Source organism: Chiloscyllium plagiosum, unplaced genomic scaffold, assembly GCF_037043375.1.
Source record: "Chiloscyllium plagiosum isolate Xiang-an unplaced genomic scaffold, Cpla_swu_hap1 HiC_scaffold_6, whole genome shotgun sequence".
In the NCBI taxonomy this organism is placed as follows: Eukaryota; Metazoa; Chordata; class Chondrichthyes; order Orectolobiformes; family Hemiscylliidae; genus Chiloscyllium; species Chiloscyllium plagiosum.
The window spans coordinates 14,526,986-14,544,592 of NW_028270144.1; the positions used below are offsets into that span (position 1 = coordinate 14,526,986).

The 17,607-nt window shown below is 43.1% G+C and overlaps 1 long non-coding RNA gene across 1 annotated transcript in view; it reads right to left on the minus strand.

Annotated features, from left to right (window-relative positions):
* LOC122550460 (uncharacterized) overlaps positions 1-15,458 on the minus strand; it is a 59,429-nt gene extending 43,971 nt beyond the window's left edge. Inside the window, exon 1 of the long non-coding RNA XR_015757390.1 lies at positions 15,408-15,458. This is a non-coding gene — a long non-coding RNA (uncharacterized LOC122550460). The remainder of the gene's footprint in view (positions 1-15,407) is intronic.
* Positions 15,459-17,607: the final 2,149 nt, after the last annotated feature.

A 17,607-nucleotide genomic window follows, 5' to 3' on the forward strand; every position in this document is an offset into this window, starting at 1 on the left:
GCTCTATGGTCTGGTAAGGCTATGATGACTTTATCTTTATTCTATGATTCAACAGTCACTGATCACTGCCATAACTTTGGATGATTTGGAGATGCCGGTGTTGGACTGGGGTGTACGAAGTTATAAATCACACAACACCAGGTTATAATCCAACAGGTTTAATTGGAAGCACACTAGCTTTCGGAGCGACGCTCCTTCATCAGGTGATTGTGGAGGGCTCAATCGTAACACAGAATTTATAGCAAAAATTTGCAGTGTGATGTAACTGAAATTATACATTGAAAAATTGATTGTCTGTTAAGCCTTTCATCTGTTAGAATACAGTGATAGTTTCACTTCTTTCATGTGTAAATCACAAAACCTTTTTTTTAAAGTTGCATTCCCGGGTTAGCTGTTAACAATGGTGATAGCTAGACAATATGTTGAAGGTGTTAGCCCCCTGTGTTCTCTGTCTATGACCTGATGTTTAGATTAATTCTAATCTAATCTAAACATCAGGTCATAGACAGAAGACAGGGGGCCAACACCTTCAACATATTGTCTAGCTATCACCATTGTTAACAGCTAACCCGAGAATGCAAGTTTAAAAAAAGGGTTTTGTGATTTACACATGAAAGAAGTGAAACTATCACTGTATTCTAACAGATGAAAGGCTTAACATGCAATCAATTTTTCAATGTATAATTTCAGTTACATCACACTGCAAATTTTTGCTATAAATTCTGTGTTACGATTGAGCCCTCCACAATCACATGATGAAGGAGCGTCGCTCCGAAAGCTAGTGTGCTTCCAATTAAACCTGTTGGACTATAACCTGGTGTTGTGTGATTTATAACTTTGGATGTTCATCAGCCCCCAGAGCCCTCAAGTGGCCATGCAATGTCATGGCAGTTGAAGTAAATGTTATTTATCATTGGCCCTATAACAGCAGTCACATATATCATAGAATCCCTACAGTGTAGATACAGGCCATTTGGCCCATTGGGTCCCCATCAAGCCTCCAAAGAGTGTCCTACAATCCTAGCCCTGTAAACCTGCATTTCTCATGGCTAATCCACCTAGTCTGCACATTCCTAAACACTGAGCAATTTAACGTGGCCAATCCACCTAAACTGTACACTTTGGAATGTGAGGGGATACCGGAGCACAATCATCGTCATATGAGGCTGGAATTAAACCCAGGTCCCTGGTACTGTGGGGCAGCAATGCAAACCCCAGTTTGCACATTCTCCCCGTGTCTACGTGGGTTTCCTCCAGGTGCTCTGGTTTCCTCCCACAATCCAAAGATATTCAGGTCAGGTGAATTGGCCATGTTAAAGTTGCCTGTAGTGTTAGGTACATTAGTCAGGGGTAAATGTAGGGGAATGGATCAGGGTGGGTTACTCTTTGGAGGGTCAGTGTGGACTTGTTGGGCCGAAGGGCCTGTTTCCATACTGTAGGGAATCTAATCTAATCTAATTTAATCACTGAGCCAACATGCAGAAATTGTTGGGAAAACAAACTGGGTTCTATGATAGCTGAAGATAGAGGTATGGAGTCAATGTTTTTAAACTAATGTGGATATTCTTCATAACTGACAAGTTGCAAAGATTTAGCAGGTTCCTTGGTTTAGTAAACAGGGACAGAACTGAAGATGCCAAAGAATAGCTATATGAATTTTGAAATGTTAATTCTCTCTCCCTGGATGTTCCCATAGCTGCTGAGTTTTCCAGCACTTTCTGTTTTTATTTCAGATTTCCAGTTCCACAATGTTTTGCTTTTTACAATGGATTTCCTTGTTCTTTCAGTTATTATGTAATATGTACGATCTATATGCACAGAAACTGGCCATTTGGCCCAGCAAGTGCACGTTCCTGTATCTGAAACATAGAATCCTTGCATCTTTCCAAATCTAAACCTATTTCGCTTCTACGCTTTGCCTTCTTTAAGCTATATATTTTTTTCTTATTTTTAAGTTATTCAAAATGGCAGAAAACGTGGCAACAAATGAAAGCTTTTCACTGTATTTTGTTGTATTCTTACTGTAAAATACACATCATAATAAAATCATTCATTCTTTCATTCCTCACTCATATGAAGAACTGCTTTCCCGTAAATACATCCACAATTTTCACCTCTCTTACTCCCCATGGTAGTAAGTCACAAATTCAAATTTCTTTGGATAAAGACTTTTCTCTGCAATTCCCTTAGAAGAAAGAAACTGAACATTGGACATAGAACATTACAGCACAGTACAGGCCCTTCGGCCCTCGATGTTGCGCCAACCTGTCATACTAATCTGAAGCCCATCCCACCTACACTACTCCATGTACATCCACATGCCTGTCCAATGACGACTTAAATGCACTTAAACTTGGTGAATCTACTACCGTTGCAGGCAAAGCATTCCATACCCTTACTACTCTCTGAGTAAAGAAATTACCTCTAACATCTGTCTTATACCTATCTCCCCTCACTTTAAAGTTGTGTCCCCTCGTGTTTGCCTTTCCCATACTTGGAAAAAGGGTGGACAGGGAGAGCCTATCTTACCCTCTGATTATCTTGTATGTCTCTATTAAGTCACCTCTCAACCTTCTTCTCTCTAATGAGAACAGCCTCAAGTCCCTCAGCCTTTCATCGTAAGACATTCCTTCCATACCAGGCAACATCCGAGTAAATCTCCTCTGCACCCTTTCCAAAGCTTCCACATCCTTCTTATAATTTGGTGACCAAAACTGTACACAATACTCCAAGTGTGGCCGTATCAGAGCTTTGTACATCTGCAGCATAACCTCCTGGTTCCGGAACCCAATCCCTCTATTAATAAAGGCCAAAACACTGTATGCCTTCTTAACAACCCTGTCAATCTGGGTGGCAACTTTCAGGGATCTGTGTACATGGACACCAAGATCTCTCTGCTCATCTGCACTCCCAAGAATCTTACCATTAGGTGAACGGTGAACAATAGTCACAGAGGAGATGATTCAAGTACAGACAAGGGACATTACATTTGTTTGTCCTGCATTTCCCAGTTGAGGCTGAAGTTCCTGGTTACTAAGGAGAGAGAAAATAAGATGAAGAAGAAAAAGAGAGTGTGCTTATGACAGGTATCAGATTGTTAATACAGTTGAGAATACCAAGAGGAATATGAAGATTCTGAAGGAAAGTGAAAAAGCAAATAAGAGAAGCAAAACGAAATTTTGAGAAAAGACTCAGGCAACATAAAGGAATGTATTAAAGTCCTTGAACCCCCCTACATTGTGGAAGCAGGCCATTCAGCCAATCAAGTCCATACCAACCTGAAGAAGAGCAACCCACCCAGACCCAACACTGTATATTCCTGTTAGGGTGAAAGGAAAGGCTGGTAGGTGTAGGGAATGCTGGATGTCTAGAGAAATTGAGGGTTTAATTAAGAAAAAGGAGGAAGTATATGTCAGGTATTGACAGGATAGATCGAGTGAATCCTTACAAGAGTATAAAGGCAGTAGGAGTATAATTAAGAGGGAAATCAGGAGGGCAAAAAGGGGACATGAGATAGATTTGGCAAATAGAGTTAACGAGAATCCAAATAGTTTTTACAAATACATTAAGGACAAAAGGGTAACTAGGGAGAGAATAGGGACCCTCAGAGATCACCAAGGCAGCCTATGTATGGAGCCGCAGGAGATGGGCAAGATACTAAATAAGCATTTTGCATCAGTGTTCACTGTGGAAAGAGACATGGAAGGTGTAGAATGTAGGGAAATGGATGGTGATATCTTGAAAAATGTCCATATTACAGAGGAGGAAGTGCTGGATGTCATGAAATGCATAAAAGTGGATAAATCCCTCAGACCTTATCAGGTGCACCCTAGAATTCTGTGAGAAGCTAGGGAAGTGTTTGCTGGGTCTCTTGCTGAGCTATTGTATCATTGATAGTCACAAGTGAGGTGCCAGAAGACTGGAGGTTGGCTAATGTGGTGCCACTATTTAAGAAATGTGGTAAGGACAAGCCAGGGAACTATAGACCATTGAACCTGATGTTGGTGGTGGGCAAGTTGTTGGAGGGAATCCTGAGGGACAGGTTTTACATGTATTTGGAAAGGCAAGGACTGATTAGGGATAGTCAACATGGCTTTGTGTATGTCTAATGAACTTGACTGAGTTTTTTGAAGAAATAACAAAGAGGATTGATGAGGGCAGAGCGGTAGATGTGATCTGTATGGACTTCAGTAAGGCGTTCAACAAGGTTCCCCATGGGAGACTGGTTAGCAAGGTTAGATCTCATTGAATACAGGGAGAACTAGCATTTGGATACAGAACTGGCTCAAAGGTAGAAGACAGAGGGTGGTGGTGGAGGATTGTTTTTCACACTGGAGGTCTGTGACCAGTGGAGTGCCACAATGATCGGTGCTGGGTCCATTATTTTTCATCATTTATATAAATGATTTGGATGCGAGCATAAGAGATATAGTTAGTAAGTTTGCAGATGACACCAAAATTGGAGGTGTTAGTGGACAGCGAAGAAGGTTACCTCAGATTACAACAGGATCTGGACCAGATGGGCCAATGGCTGAGGAGTGGCAGATGGAGTTTAATTCAGATAAATGCGAAACACTGCATTTTGGGAAAGCAAATCTTAGCAGGACTTATACACTTAATGGTAAGGTCCTAGGGAATGTTGCTGAACAGAGACCTTGGAGTCAGGTTCATAGCTCCTTGAAAGTGGAGTCGCAGGTAGGTAGGATAGTGAAGAAGGTGTTTAATATGCTTTCCTCTATTGGCCAGAGTATTGAGTACAGGAGTTGGGAGGTCATGTTGCGGCTGTACAGGACATTGCTTAGGCCGCTTTTGGAATATTGTGTGCAATTCTGGTCTCCTTCCTATCGGAAGGATGTTGTGAAACTTGAAAGGGTTCAGAAAAGATTGACAAGAATGTTGCCAGGGTTGGAGGATTTGATCTATAGGCAGAGGTTGAGTAGGCTGGGGCTGTTTTCCCCGGAGTGTTGGAGGCTGAAGGGTGACCTTATAGAGGTTTATAAAATCATGAGGGACATGGATAGGATAAGTAGACAAAGTCTTTTCCCTGGCATCCAGAACAAGAGGGCATAGGTTTAGGGTGAGAGGGGAATAATATAAAAGACACCTAAGGGGCAACTTTTTCATGCAGCGGGTGGTGCCTGTGTGGAATGAGCTGCCAGAGGAAGTGATGAAAGCCAGTATAATTGCAACATTTAAAAGGCTTTTGGATGGGTATATGAATAGGAAAGGTTTAGAGGGATATAGGCCGGGTGCTGGCAGGTAGGACTAGATTAGGTTGGAATACCGGGTTGGCATGGACAAGTTGGATTGTACTATGCTGAACTAAGACTCTCTGACTTTGAGAGGGTGGTTAGATAAGATATCACTACGGGCAGATAACCATTGTAGCGTGGATGTCAAGCAGTGGTTAGGGTGAGAGAAGGGATTGTATGTGTGAGAGAGTGTCAACCATACCAGCTATGTGCCTTTGTAGGACAGTTTGTGGCTACTATGCCATAACATTGCAGGGAATGACAATATCAAATGATAATGCTGCAGGTGCACAACAGCCCTTCAAACCTGCTGACCTCTGAGACAGCAATGGTGACTGTGAAGTGGAGCCTTCTTTGTGACAGTTTTGGGACTGGCACCATACCCAGCAGCATTGCCAAGCCCCTTTAGTAAAGTATTGTGCATGCACATGCACCCCGTGAGCCACATAGTAAGGAAATTGGTGTCAGACACCTCACCACTCATTTTGGCCCCCTGTTCTGGGACATTTTGTTCTGGAATGAGACAGTGGGGGGTTCAATGAAATGAAAGTCACTAGAACAGCAGAGGGCATGCAGGATGAGTCATTTGTGGGACTGTGATGGGATAGAGTGATTGAGGGAAGATGTTGCATGCAAGACTGAGTGCTGGCTTTGTGGGAGGTAAATGGAGTACAGGGTAAGGGTAGTATCCTGCTAATGCATGCAAATAGGCCTCTTGCTACTCGCAAACAAATTTCTTGTCTTGGTAATTAAACCTCGGCTGCAGAATTGGACTTCTTTACTTAGCTCTGAGAATCTAAATTTTTCTGAACTCACTGTATTTTTACAGCAGACTCAGCACTGCCTCATATTTCAGGGACTAGGAAAGACTGCCCTTGGCTCTTGGAACGGGTAGATCAGGTGACAGTCGGTGTAACATTTTGGGAAATTGGAATGATTGTATCATAAGGGTTAGAATAACTGTGGAAAAGAACAACACAGAATAAAGATCAACTAAGGGAGTGTTGACTTCAAAGTAGCAAGAACAAAGTTTAGCCAAATAGACAGGCATGAAAAGTAGCTGCAGAATAGGCTACCTTCAGAGGAGATGGTTCCAGCACAATTGAGCTGCACACCCTCAAAATGCAAAGCTGGTGCAAACAAATCCAGAGCATGCTGGATGAAAATTGACAGACACTAAGATAAAGGCGAAAGTATGCTTAAGACAATTGTCAGATATGGAACACAAAAGAGAACCAGGATGAATATAGAAGGTTCAGAAGGGAGGTGAAAAAGCAAATAAGTCGAGAGGGAGATTATGTAAAACACTGGCTGTTTGCTTATAAGGGATCTCAAAGTCTTCTACGGGACAAAAAAGGTGTTAAAAAGAAAAGGTAAGGACAATTGACACCACAAAGGTGATTTATACGTGGAGACAGAGACATGGCTGAGGAATTAAATTAATACTTTCCTTGTCTTTGCCAAGGAAACAGGTCATGTGGCTGGAGCTAATTTAGTCTCGAAGAGGTCCAAATTGATAAGGCAGATTGTAATTCAGATTGATAAGATACTGGGACCAGACACCATGCATCCAAGCAAACTGAAGGAAGTGTGAATGGAAATTGAAGGTGCATGGCCATAATTATTTAACCTTCTTTTGACTCAGTGGTGCGAGAAGTTTGGGAAACTGCAACATTTAAAAATAAGTCATGATTCGGAGATGCCGGTGTTGGACTGGGGTGTACAAAGTTAAAAATCACACAACACCAGGTTATAGTCCAACAGGTTTAATTGGAAGCACACTAGCTTTCAGAGCGACGCTCCTTCATCAGGTGATTGTGGAGGGCTCGATCGTAACACAGAATTTAGAGAAAAAATTTGCAGTGTGATGTAACTGAAATTATACATTGAAGAATTGATTGTCTGTTAAGCCTTTCATCTGTTAGAATACAGTGATAGTTTCAGTTCTTTCATGAGTAAATCACAAAACCCTTTTTTTTAAAAAGTTGCATTCTTGGGTTAGCTGTTAACAATGGTGATAGCTAGACAATGTGTTGAAGGTGTTCGCCCCCTGTGTTCTCTGTCTATGACCTGATGTTTAGATTGATTCCAATCTAAACAGTGAAATAACAGAGTTTTACATAAATTCATGCAGTTTTTGAGCTCAGAGTTCGACATGAATCTATGTGGTTTTTGAGCAAAGTGCAATGTAACTTTGTACCAAAAAAATTCACCACACACAATATATATGTGTGCATGTGGGTCTTTGTCTGGGGTGGGGGTTGAGAGTGTGAGAAAGTGTGTGTGTGTGTGTGTGTGTGTGTCGTGAGTGCAGAGTGTCTTAAGTCTGTGAGGGGGTGCATGTGTGGGAGTCTGTGTGCACGTCTGTGTGTATCTGTGTCCGTGTGCATGAGAGTGTGTGTGTGTGTGTGTGCGCGTGCGCGGTGTGGGAATATCTGTGTGTGTGTGTAGTGCAATGGTGATCACCTGTAATGTGACAAAAACCCAACGTCCCGGTTGAGGCCCTCCCTATGGGTACCAAACTTAGCTATCAGCCTCTGCTCGGCCACTTTCCTCTGATGCCTGTCCCGAAGTCCACCTTGGAGGATGGTCACCCAAAGGTCCGAGGCTGAATGTCCTGGACCACTGAAGTGTTCCCCAACTGGGAGGGAACCCTCCTGTCTGTTGATTGTTGTGCGGTGCCCATTCATCCGTTGTCGTAGCCTTTGCTCGGTTTCCCCAATGTACCATGCCTCTGGGCATCCCTGCCTGCAACGTATAAGATAGACAATGTTGGCTGAGTCACATGAGTACCTGCCATGTACACGGTGGGAGGTGTCCCCACGCATAATGGTGGTATCTATGTCCACAATCTGACACGTTTTGCAGCGTCCACCGTGACAGGGTTGTATGGAGTTGTCCTGAGAGCCGGGCAGTTTGCTACGAACAATGATCTGTTTGAGGTTTGGCGGTTGTTTAAAGGCAAGTAGTGGAGGTGTGGGGAAGGTCTTGGTGAGGTGCTCATCTCCATTGATAATGTGTTGCAGGTCATGAAGAACATGGCGTAATTTTTCAGCTCCTGGGAAGTACTGAACAACGAAGGGTACCCTGTCAATTACCCTGAGGAGATCATTACGGTTCCTTGCTGTGGCACGTCGGAACTGGCGGTCGACGAGTTGAACATTGTACCCCGTTCCTGTGAGGGCATCCTTGAGTACTTCCAGGTGTCCGTCATGTTCCTCCTCATCTGAGCAGATCCGGTGTATGCGTAGGGCTTGTCCATAGGGAATGGCTGTTCTAATATGTTTTGGGTGGAAGCGGGAGAAGAAGTGTAGCATTGTGAGGTTGTCTGTGGGTTTGCGGTAGAGTGTGGTGCTGAGGTGTCCGTCCTTGATGGAGACGCATGTGTCCAAGAATGAGACAGACAGTCGAGAGTAGTCCATGGTGAGTTTGATGGTGGGATGAAAATTGTTGATGTCACTGTGTAGTTTTATCAGTGACTCCTCGCCATGGGTCCAGAGGAAGAAAATGTCATCAATGTACCTGGTGTACAATGTCGGTTGGAGATCCTGCATAGAGAAGAAATCTTGTTCGAACCTGTGCATAAAAATGTTGGCATATTGGGGTGCAAATTTGGTCCCCATGGCTGTTCCGTGTGTCTGGATGAAGAATTGGTTGTCAAAGGTGAAGACGTTATGATCGAGGATAAAGCTGATGAGTTGTAGGATGGTGTTTGGAGACTGGCAGTTGTTGGTGTTGAATACTGAGGCTGTTGCCGTGATGCCATCATTGTGGGGGATGCTGGTGTAGAGTGCGGAAACATCCATTGTGACAAGGAATGTTCCTGGTTCGACTGGTCCATGGGTGCTGAGTTTCTGTAAGAAATCCGTAGTGTCGCGACAGAAGCTGGAGATCCCCTGTACAATAGGTTTCAAGATGCCTTCCACATAGCCAGAGAGATTCTCACATAGGATCCCATTTCCCGACACGATGGGACGTCCCGGTGTGTTGGCTTTGTGTACCTTTGGAAGGCAGTAGAAGTCGCCTACACGAGAAATATGTGGGATGAGGGCACATAGGGAACTCTGAAGGACTGGATCCAAAGTTCTGATCAGTGTGTTTAATTCTTGGATATGTTCTTTGGTCGGATCAGCTGGTAGTTGCCTGTAGTGTTCCTGGTTGTTCAGTTGTCGGTACACTTCCTTGCAGTAATCTGTTCTATTCTGAATGACAACAGCTCCTCTTTTATCTGCTGGTTTGATGACAATGTTGTGATTGGTTTTGAGAGCCTGGATGGCATTGCGTTGTGAACATGTGATGTTTTGCTCTACCTTGTGGATACGGCTGATGAATCTGGCATTTATATATTTCCTGACAGTTTGAGCATACATGTCAAGCCCAGGGCAGCGGCCCTCCGGTGGGGTCCATGTTGACACCTTCTTTGGTCGCTCCTCTACAGATCCCTGTGATGACTGTTCTAGTTCATCAGTGGGCTCAGTGGGATCACTGCCGGCACCTTGAAAGAATTCCCGGAGTCTCATTTGTCTGTTGGACTCCTCTGTGTCTGCTGCCAGAACCAACGGGTCCATTTTTGTGGTGGGGCCGAAGTTGAGACCCCTACTCAGGACTTCAATCTCTTCCGGTCGAAGGGTGTGGTCCGATAAGTTGACAATAGACTTCCCCGCAGTGATAATGTTGTCTACTGTGGTTCCAGGGCGGGCTTTGCTATTACTGGTGAGAATGCCAAGCTTCTCCAGTTTATTGTTCTTGGCGTGCATGTACGTGGTGTCGTTTTGTTGCCTTGTCTGTTTGGCGATGTCACGTAATTGTACTGATGTATCCTGTGTGCAGGCTGTGAGTGTGGACTCCATCTGAATTTCAAGGTTGTGGCGCCTGCAGTAGAGTTGGTGCACAAGATGATTGAGAAGTTTACGAGAGGTGCGGTGGCAAAGTCTCTCTGCGTAGTCGGTGTTGTAGGTTGACCTAAGTGGGTTCGTGATCCGTAATCCATTCGGGATCTTTCCTGCTTGCCTGCATTCCTGTAGAAACTTCCAGTTGGGGAACACTTCAGTGGTCCAGGACATTCAGCCTCGGACCTTCGGGTGACCATCCTCCAAGGTGGACTTCGGGACAGGCATCAGAGGAAAGTGGCTGAGCAGAGGCTGACAGCTAAGTTCGGCACCCATAGGGAGGGCCTCAACCGGGACCTTGGGTTCATGTCACATTACAGGTGATCACCATTGCACTACACACACACACAAAAACAATTATTCCTACACACACACACACACACTCTCACATGCACACGGAAACAGATACACACAGACGTGCACACAGACACCCACACACCCTTATAGACACAGACTCCCACACATGCACCCCCTCACAGACTTAAGACACTCTCCACTCACTACACACACACACACACACACACACACACTTTCTCACACTCACAACCCCCACCCCAGACAGACACACACACACACACAGACAAAGACCCACATGCACACATATATATTGTGTGTGGTGAATTTTTTTGGTACAAAGTTACATTGCACTTTGCTCAAAAACCACATAGATTCATGTCGAACTCTGAGCTCAAAAACTGCATGAATTTATGTAAAACTCTGTTATTTCACTTTTTAGATTGGAATCAATCTAAACATCAGGTCATAGACAGAACACAGGGGGCTAACACCTTCAACACATTGTCTAGCTATCACCATTGTTAACAGCTAACCCGAGAATGCAACTTTAAATAAAGGGTTTTGTGATTTACACATGAAAGAAGTGAAACTATCACTGTATTCTAACAGCTGAAAGGCTTAACAGACAATCAATTCTTCAATGTATAATTTCAGTTACATCACACTGCAAACTTTTGCTATAAATTCTGTGTTACGATCGAGCCCTCCACAATCACCTGATGAAGGAGCGTCACTACGAAAGCTAGTGTGCTTCCAATTAAACCTGTTGGACTATAACCTGGTGTTGTGTGATTTTTAACTTAAAAATAAATGTAAGGGTAAGCCCAGCAGCTGCAGAGACCAGTCAGTTTAACTTCAGTGCGAGATAACATTCAGAAACAATGACCCAGATATTCTGATGATCAGACAGTCATTGAAGCAGCGAAGAGTGGAGGTGTGTATCAGGGTTATGCAGAATCTCCAGCATAGCTGATGTGGAAAATACTCAGGAAATTAATGCAACCTCCCTGCATCTCCCCCAGAGTCCATTCAAATAAGAGAAATTTAGAAAATACAGAGTCACTTAAGCTTAACAGAAAACATTAGAGATCCACAGCCGGTCTAATTGCTGGTTAACTGAGGGAGGGCCACCATTTCTGGAAAAGGTTGTGGAGGAGTTCAAGAACAAGAAATGTTCCACAAATCCCAAAACTAAAGCCACTGTGGGAAATGAAGCAAGTCAAAGGAGGAAGTGTTGAATGAGAGATCATTTTCAGCTGGGATGGGAAGAGAGTGCTGCTGGATCTGGATTGTTTAGCCTTCCACTTGAAGAAGGCGCTCAGATCAACCTGATAATGTATGGGGGTGGAAAAGGACTGGGTACACACAGTGAAGAAGAGGTAGTTAGAGCCAGGAAACCAGAAACTATTGGAATACCATGGGGTGTCAAGAAGAATAACAGATGGTGAAGTTTCAATTTAAAAATACAGAATAACAAACGAGTCTAAGGGTAACTGTGTAACCATTGTGGTATATTAAAAAAACGTTTTACTGAAGTCCATTACGAAAGGAAATCTGCCTATCCCTACCTGGCTTAGTCTACAGGTGACTCCCAACCCATAGCAATGTGTTGATACTTGGAGCTCGGTGGGATGGTTAACACGTGCTGACTGAGCCAGTGGTGCACAAATCCTCTGAACTAATAAAAACAATGGATCTACTGGGGCAGCAGTGTTTGGGGAACTAGATAGAGGTAGGAAGTTGTGGAGGAAAGACCTCCAGAGAAAATAAGGTCTGTGACAGTCTTGTAAAGAATGACTAGGGGCTCAGTGGTGGGATCATGGTCCAGGGGAAATTGGAAAAAAAGGTTTTGAGTGTTTCAAGATAGAAGTCCAAATTCCACAGAGGACCACCCTTGTAGGTAGTTTTGACAGCAAAGTCAGGGTTACACCCGAGGGAAGTAAGTGCAGGTGTAACTACGGAAGATAAGTTAGTGGGAAAGGGAATGCAGAGAAATGGTGGATGCTTACAACCTTGATGAAAAGATCAAGAGTGGGATCAGAGGCCAGAGGGAATGGTCCAGGGGTTTCAGAACAATCTTTGAAATGTGTATAAAAGGTCTGTGGAACCTGCCCAATGAAAGAGACGTGACAATGATGAAAGAAGAGTGGAGAGTGTAGTGCTAGAAAAGCACGGTAGGTCAGGCAGCATCGGAGGAGCAGGAAAATCGATGTTTTGGGCAAAAGGCCCTACATCAGAAATGAGGCTGGGAGGCTCTGGGGTGGAGAGATGAAGGAAGGGTTGAACATTGTGCCTCTTCTGAAAACCATTGATACGGGAATGTAAGGGATAAAACAGAACTCTTTGCTGAGCATAGACCATTCAGCCATCTCGCAAACTAAGCTAACCAAGAGAGAAAGGAATCAATTGAGGGGTGATTGGATAAAATAGAAAATACAACACAACAGAATAGTGTACAATGTTGATATTGATAACGCAGAATGTGTCAGGTTATGCAAATTTAAGATCACACCAGTAGATAAGGTCACAAATTTAGAAATATTGAAACAAAAATACAGAAGTAAAGCCTGTAACTTGGAATAGATGTAGAATTCCGTCAGAAAATGAATGTATTGGTAGGACAAACCGAAACTAATGTGTATGGTCTTATAGCTCTTTCAGAGAATGGTTGGTTGCAAGATGACCAGACTGGCCCCTAGATTGTCAATGTTATTTGCTATTTTTGAAGGAAGGAAAGCTTGGAAAACATGGTGGTGTAGCTCTGTTTATTAAGCATAACATTTAGTTTTGTGACCTTAGTTTAGAAAGTCAAGATGCAGAATCATTTGGGTAGGGAGTTAGGGACACTGAAGGACAGAGTAAAAAACTTTATAACAGGTGCAAATAAGAAAGGTCAAAATCTCAAGCCCTGCGTGCTGAAGAAGAATCTTACTAACGTCCAGACATTGGCTGTTTCTCACCCAACAGATGCTTCCAGACCTGGGGTTCTTCAACATGTCCTGATTTTGTTTCAGATTTCCAGCATCTGCAGTATTTTACTTTTACTTTTAATATAGACTGCATAAATCAGACAAACATTGGGCAAAGTGTATATAGGACAACTTCTTAGAACAGCACAGTTTAACGCTAACCAGGAAACCAGCTAGTTTACTCACTGAATCTCTCCAGTGTGGAAGCAAGCCATTTGGTCCAGTAAGTCTACACCAACCTGCTAAAGAGTACCCTACCCAGACCCTATCCCTATTCCCCTGCATTTTCCATTGCTAATGTGCCAAACCTGCACATTATGGGCAATTTAACATGGCCAATCCACCTAACCTGCATGCCTTTTGGACTATGGGAGGAAGCTGGAGCACTTAAACAAAACCTGCACAGACACGGCGAGAATGTGCAACCTCCATACAGACAATTGTCCACAGGTGGAACTGAACCCAGGTCCTGGTGCTGTGATCCACTATACCCCCATTAACCAAAGAAAACAAAATGCACAGACATCAGGAGAAATGCCAAACTAGGTTTTCTGCAGAAATAAACTATTTGCCAAAGCTATCCCATGTCTACTTTTTGCCCTACTCCTATCACCCTTATTTACTTTTATGCACTTAAAGACCTCCAGCACCTCCTTCTCTGTATAATGGACACTTTCCAAGATATCACTATTTACTTCCCCAGACTCTCGAGTCATAGAGTCATAGAGATGTACAGCATGGAATCAAACCCTTCGGTCCAACCCATCTATGCCGATCAGATATCCCAACCTAATCTAGTCCCACCTGCCAGCACCCGGCCCATATCCCTCCAAACCCTTCCTATTCATATACCCACCCAAATGCCTCTTAAATGTTGCAATTGTACCAGCCTCCACTACATCGTCTGGCAGCTCATTCCACACACGTACCACCCTCTGCGTGAAAAAGTTGCCCCTTAGGTCTCTGTTATATCTTTCCCCTCTCACCCTAAATCTATGCCCTCTAGTCCTGGACTCCCCGACCCCAGGGATAAGACTTTGACTACTTATCCTCTCCATGCCCCTCATAATTTTGTAAACCTCTATAAGGTCACCCCTCAGCCTCCGACGCTCCAGGGAAAACAGTCCCAGCCTGCTTAGCCTCTCCCTGTAGCTCAGATCCTCCAACCCTGGCAACATTCTTGTAAATCTTTTCTGAACCCTTTCAAGTTTCACAACATCTTTCCGATAGAAAGGAGACCAGAATTGCATGCAATATTCCAACAATAGCCTAAGCAATGTCCTGTACAGCCGCAACATGACCTCCCAACTCCTGTACCCTATACTCTGACCAATAAAGGAAAGCATACCAAACACCTTCTTCACTATCCTATCTACCTGCGACTCCACTTTTCAAGGAGCTATGAACCTGAGTTGGGTGAGGCTGATTTCCTGTTGCATGTCACATTGTAAATACAATGTAAAATCTCATATCAGTGTTAAATTAAGCTTCACAAAATGTATGCTGTTAAATTTTATCAGCTTATTAAAGTTTGTTGTTCTCTTCAACTGAATCCCCCAAGGCACTGATGCAGGCGTACAGGGTGGTACTTTTTCCCTTTTACAGTTTAGGATCCTGTCACTTCCTGGGCTGTAGTAATCTATGAAATACAGCTTGTGCTCAACTTAGAATCATTCAATTATACAGTGTTAAAGAGGCCTCTGGCCCATCGCGTCTGTACCACCAAAAATACATTGCTACGTACACCAGTCCCAATTTCATGCAATAGGCCTAGAACTTTGAATGTTACGACACTTCAATGTTCATGCAAACAATTTTTAATAGTTGTGAGGTTTCCCATCTCAACTGCCCTCCCAGGGACTGCATTCCAGACCCCCACCATTCTCTGGATAAAAAGATATTTCCTCAAATTCCCTCTAAACCTCATTTTGCCTTGTTTTTGACATGACAACTTAGGGGAACAGCTACTTTGTGTTCACCTTATCCATACCCCTCATTACCTTGTATATCCTTATCAGGAGCCCTTCAAACGTCTCTGCTCCAAAGAAAACAATTCAATTTTATTCATCACTCTTGGTAGCTGAAATGTTCCATCTCAGGGAACTTCCGGATGAATTTCCTCTGCACCTCCTTCCTCGAGTGTAACCACATCCTCAAACTTAACTTCAAAAAGTGACTGGTCTTGTACTGCATTCTAATTTACATCAGATATTTAAGTGCAATTATGTGTTTCTTCTTCTAAACGTTAATAGAATATTTTTTTCAGTTCATGTTAACTCTTGATGTAAAACTGTAGTCAGGTCTGTCAAATTGTCTTTTCAAGCAAAGTTCCATCTTATAGGGTTAATTTTATTTTGTTTACCATTGTAATTCACCCTCTTACTCAAGTTTAGTTGTATGGTTCTGGTCTTATACTGTGTACTCAATAACACTGGGCTAGAGTGTGCTACAATCAAGTTTCTTAACAAGATTAGCCAATATCTGTATACTTACAAAACTGGCAAGGGCACTTGTGATGAGGTGGTAATGGTCTTGCCTCTGGGCCAGAACACTCAGTATCAAGTCCTACTTGCTCCAGAAGTGAATAGTAACATCTCTGACTAAATTGATTAAATACATCCAGAAGACAAGTAATTGGTTTTCCCATGTTACAAGTGTCCATCCTTGTTTGGTCAAAGCACTGAATGAGACCTTTTCATGACTTCAGTAGTTGACCAAACCACTTATTTCAAGCTCCTGTTTATAAAGTGAAGTATATCATGCATCACTGCCACTTCAGAATGTTAGAATTGAACCTTCAACCAGAAACAAAAATACCCTTTGCATTATCTTATTATTCAGGACTTCTTAAAGGTAAATAATTTCAATTCTTATCTGACTTTGCCCACTTGGCAATAAGCTGTTGTAGGTCAAAAAGCAGAAAAACATCCCTTCTAAACTCCTTGCCACCATAAAACACTCATAAATATACACACACATACACACACACATTTGAAGCTTTTAGTTACTAGGACTCAAAACACTAAAAATTAATTTAAAATCAAAAGTGGGCTGATCTAAATCTTCCATAAGTAAATGATAAACATTAGTTTTTGTAAGTGACCAAGAGATGAATATTACTTTTTTTTGTGAAGTGTCATAGAGAGAATAAGGATTTCTCTTGTTTCCTGAAGAAGGGCTTATGCCCGAAACATTGATTCTCCTGCTCCTTTGATGCTGCCTGACCTGCTGCGCTTTTCCAGCAACACATTTTTCAGCTATTTCTCTTGTCAGGTCTTATCTAACTTGTCTCATTAATGACTCATCCACCCAATGGTGTCCCTAATGTCCAATTCTACCATCCAATCAATAACTATTCCTGGATAAACACACCAGTCAGCAAACATCTGCCAAAAAACGTGTTTGAAGGGCTGCTGTGCACCTGCAGCATTATCATTAGACATTGTCATTCACTGCAATGTTATGGCATAGCAGCCACAAACTGTCCTACAAAGGCACATCGCTGGTATGGTTGACACTCTCTCACACATACAACCCCTTCTTTCACCCTAACTACTGCTTGACATTCACACCACAATGGTTATCTGCCCTTAGTGACATCTTATCTAACCACCCTCTCAAAGTCATAGAGTCAGATAGTCATAGTTCAGTATAGCACGGAAACAGACCCTTCTCTCCAACTTGTCCATGCCGACCAGGTATCCCAACCTAATCCAGTCCTACCTGCCAGCACACAGCTCATTTCCACCTGGCACTACGTTCCCTAATCCTATTCATATATCCATCCAAATTCCTTAAAAATGTTGCAATTGTACTGGCCTCCACCACTTTCTCTGGCAGCTCATTCGACACAGGCACCACCCTCTGCATGAAAAAGTCATCCCTTAGCTGTCTTTTATATCTTTCATCTCTCACCCTAAACCTATGTCCTCTAGTTCTGGACTCTCCCACCCCAGGGAAAAGACCTTGTCTATTTACCCTATCCATGCCCCTCATGATTTTATAAACGTCTATAAGGTTACCCCTCAGCCTACTCAACCTCTCCCAATGGCTCAAAACCTTCAACCCTGGCAACATCCTTATAAATCTTTTCTGAATCCTTTCAAGTTTCACAACATCCTTCTGAAAGGAAGGACACCAGAATTGCACGCAATATTCCAAAAATTGGCAAACCAATGTCCTGTACAACAGCAACATGAC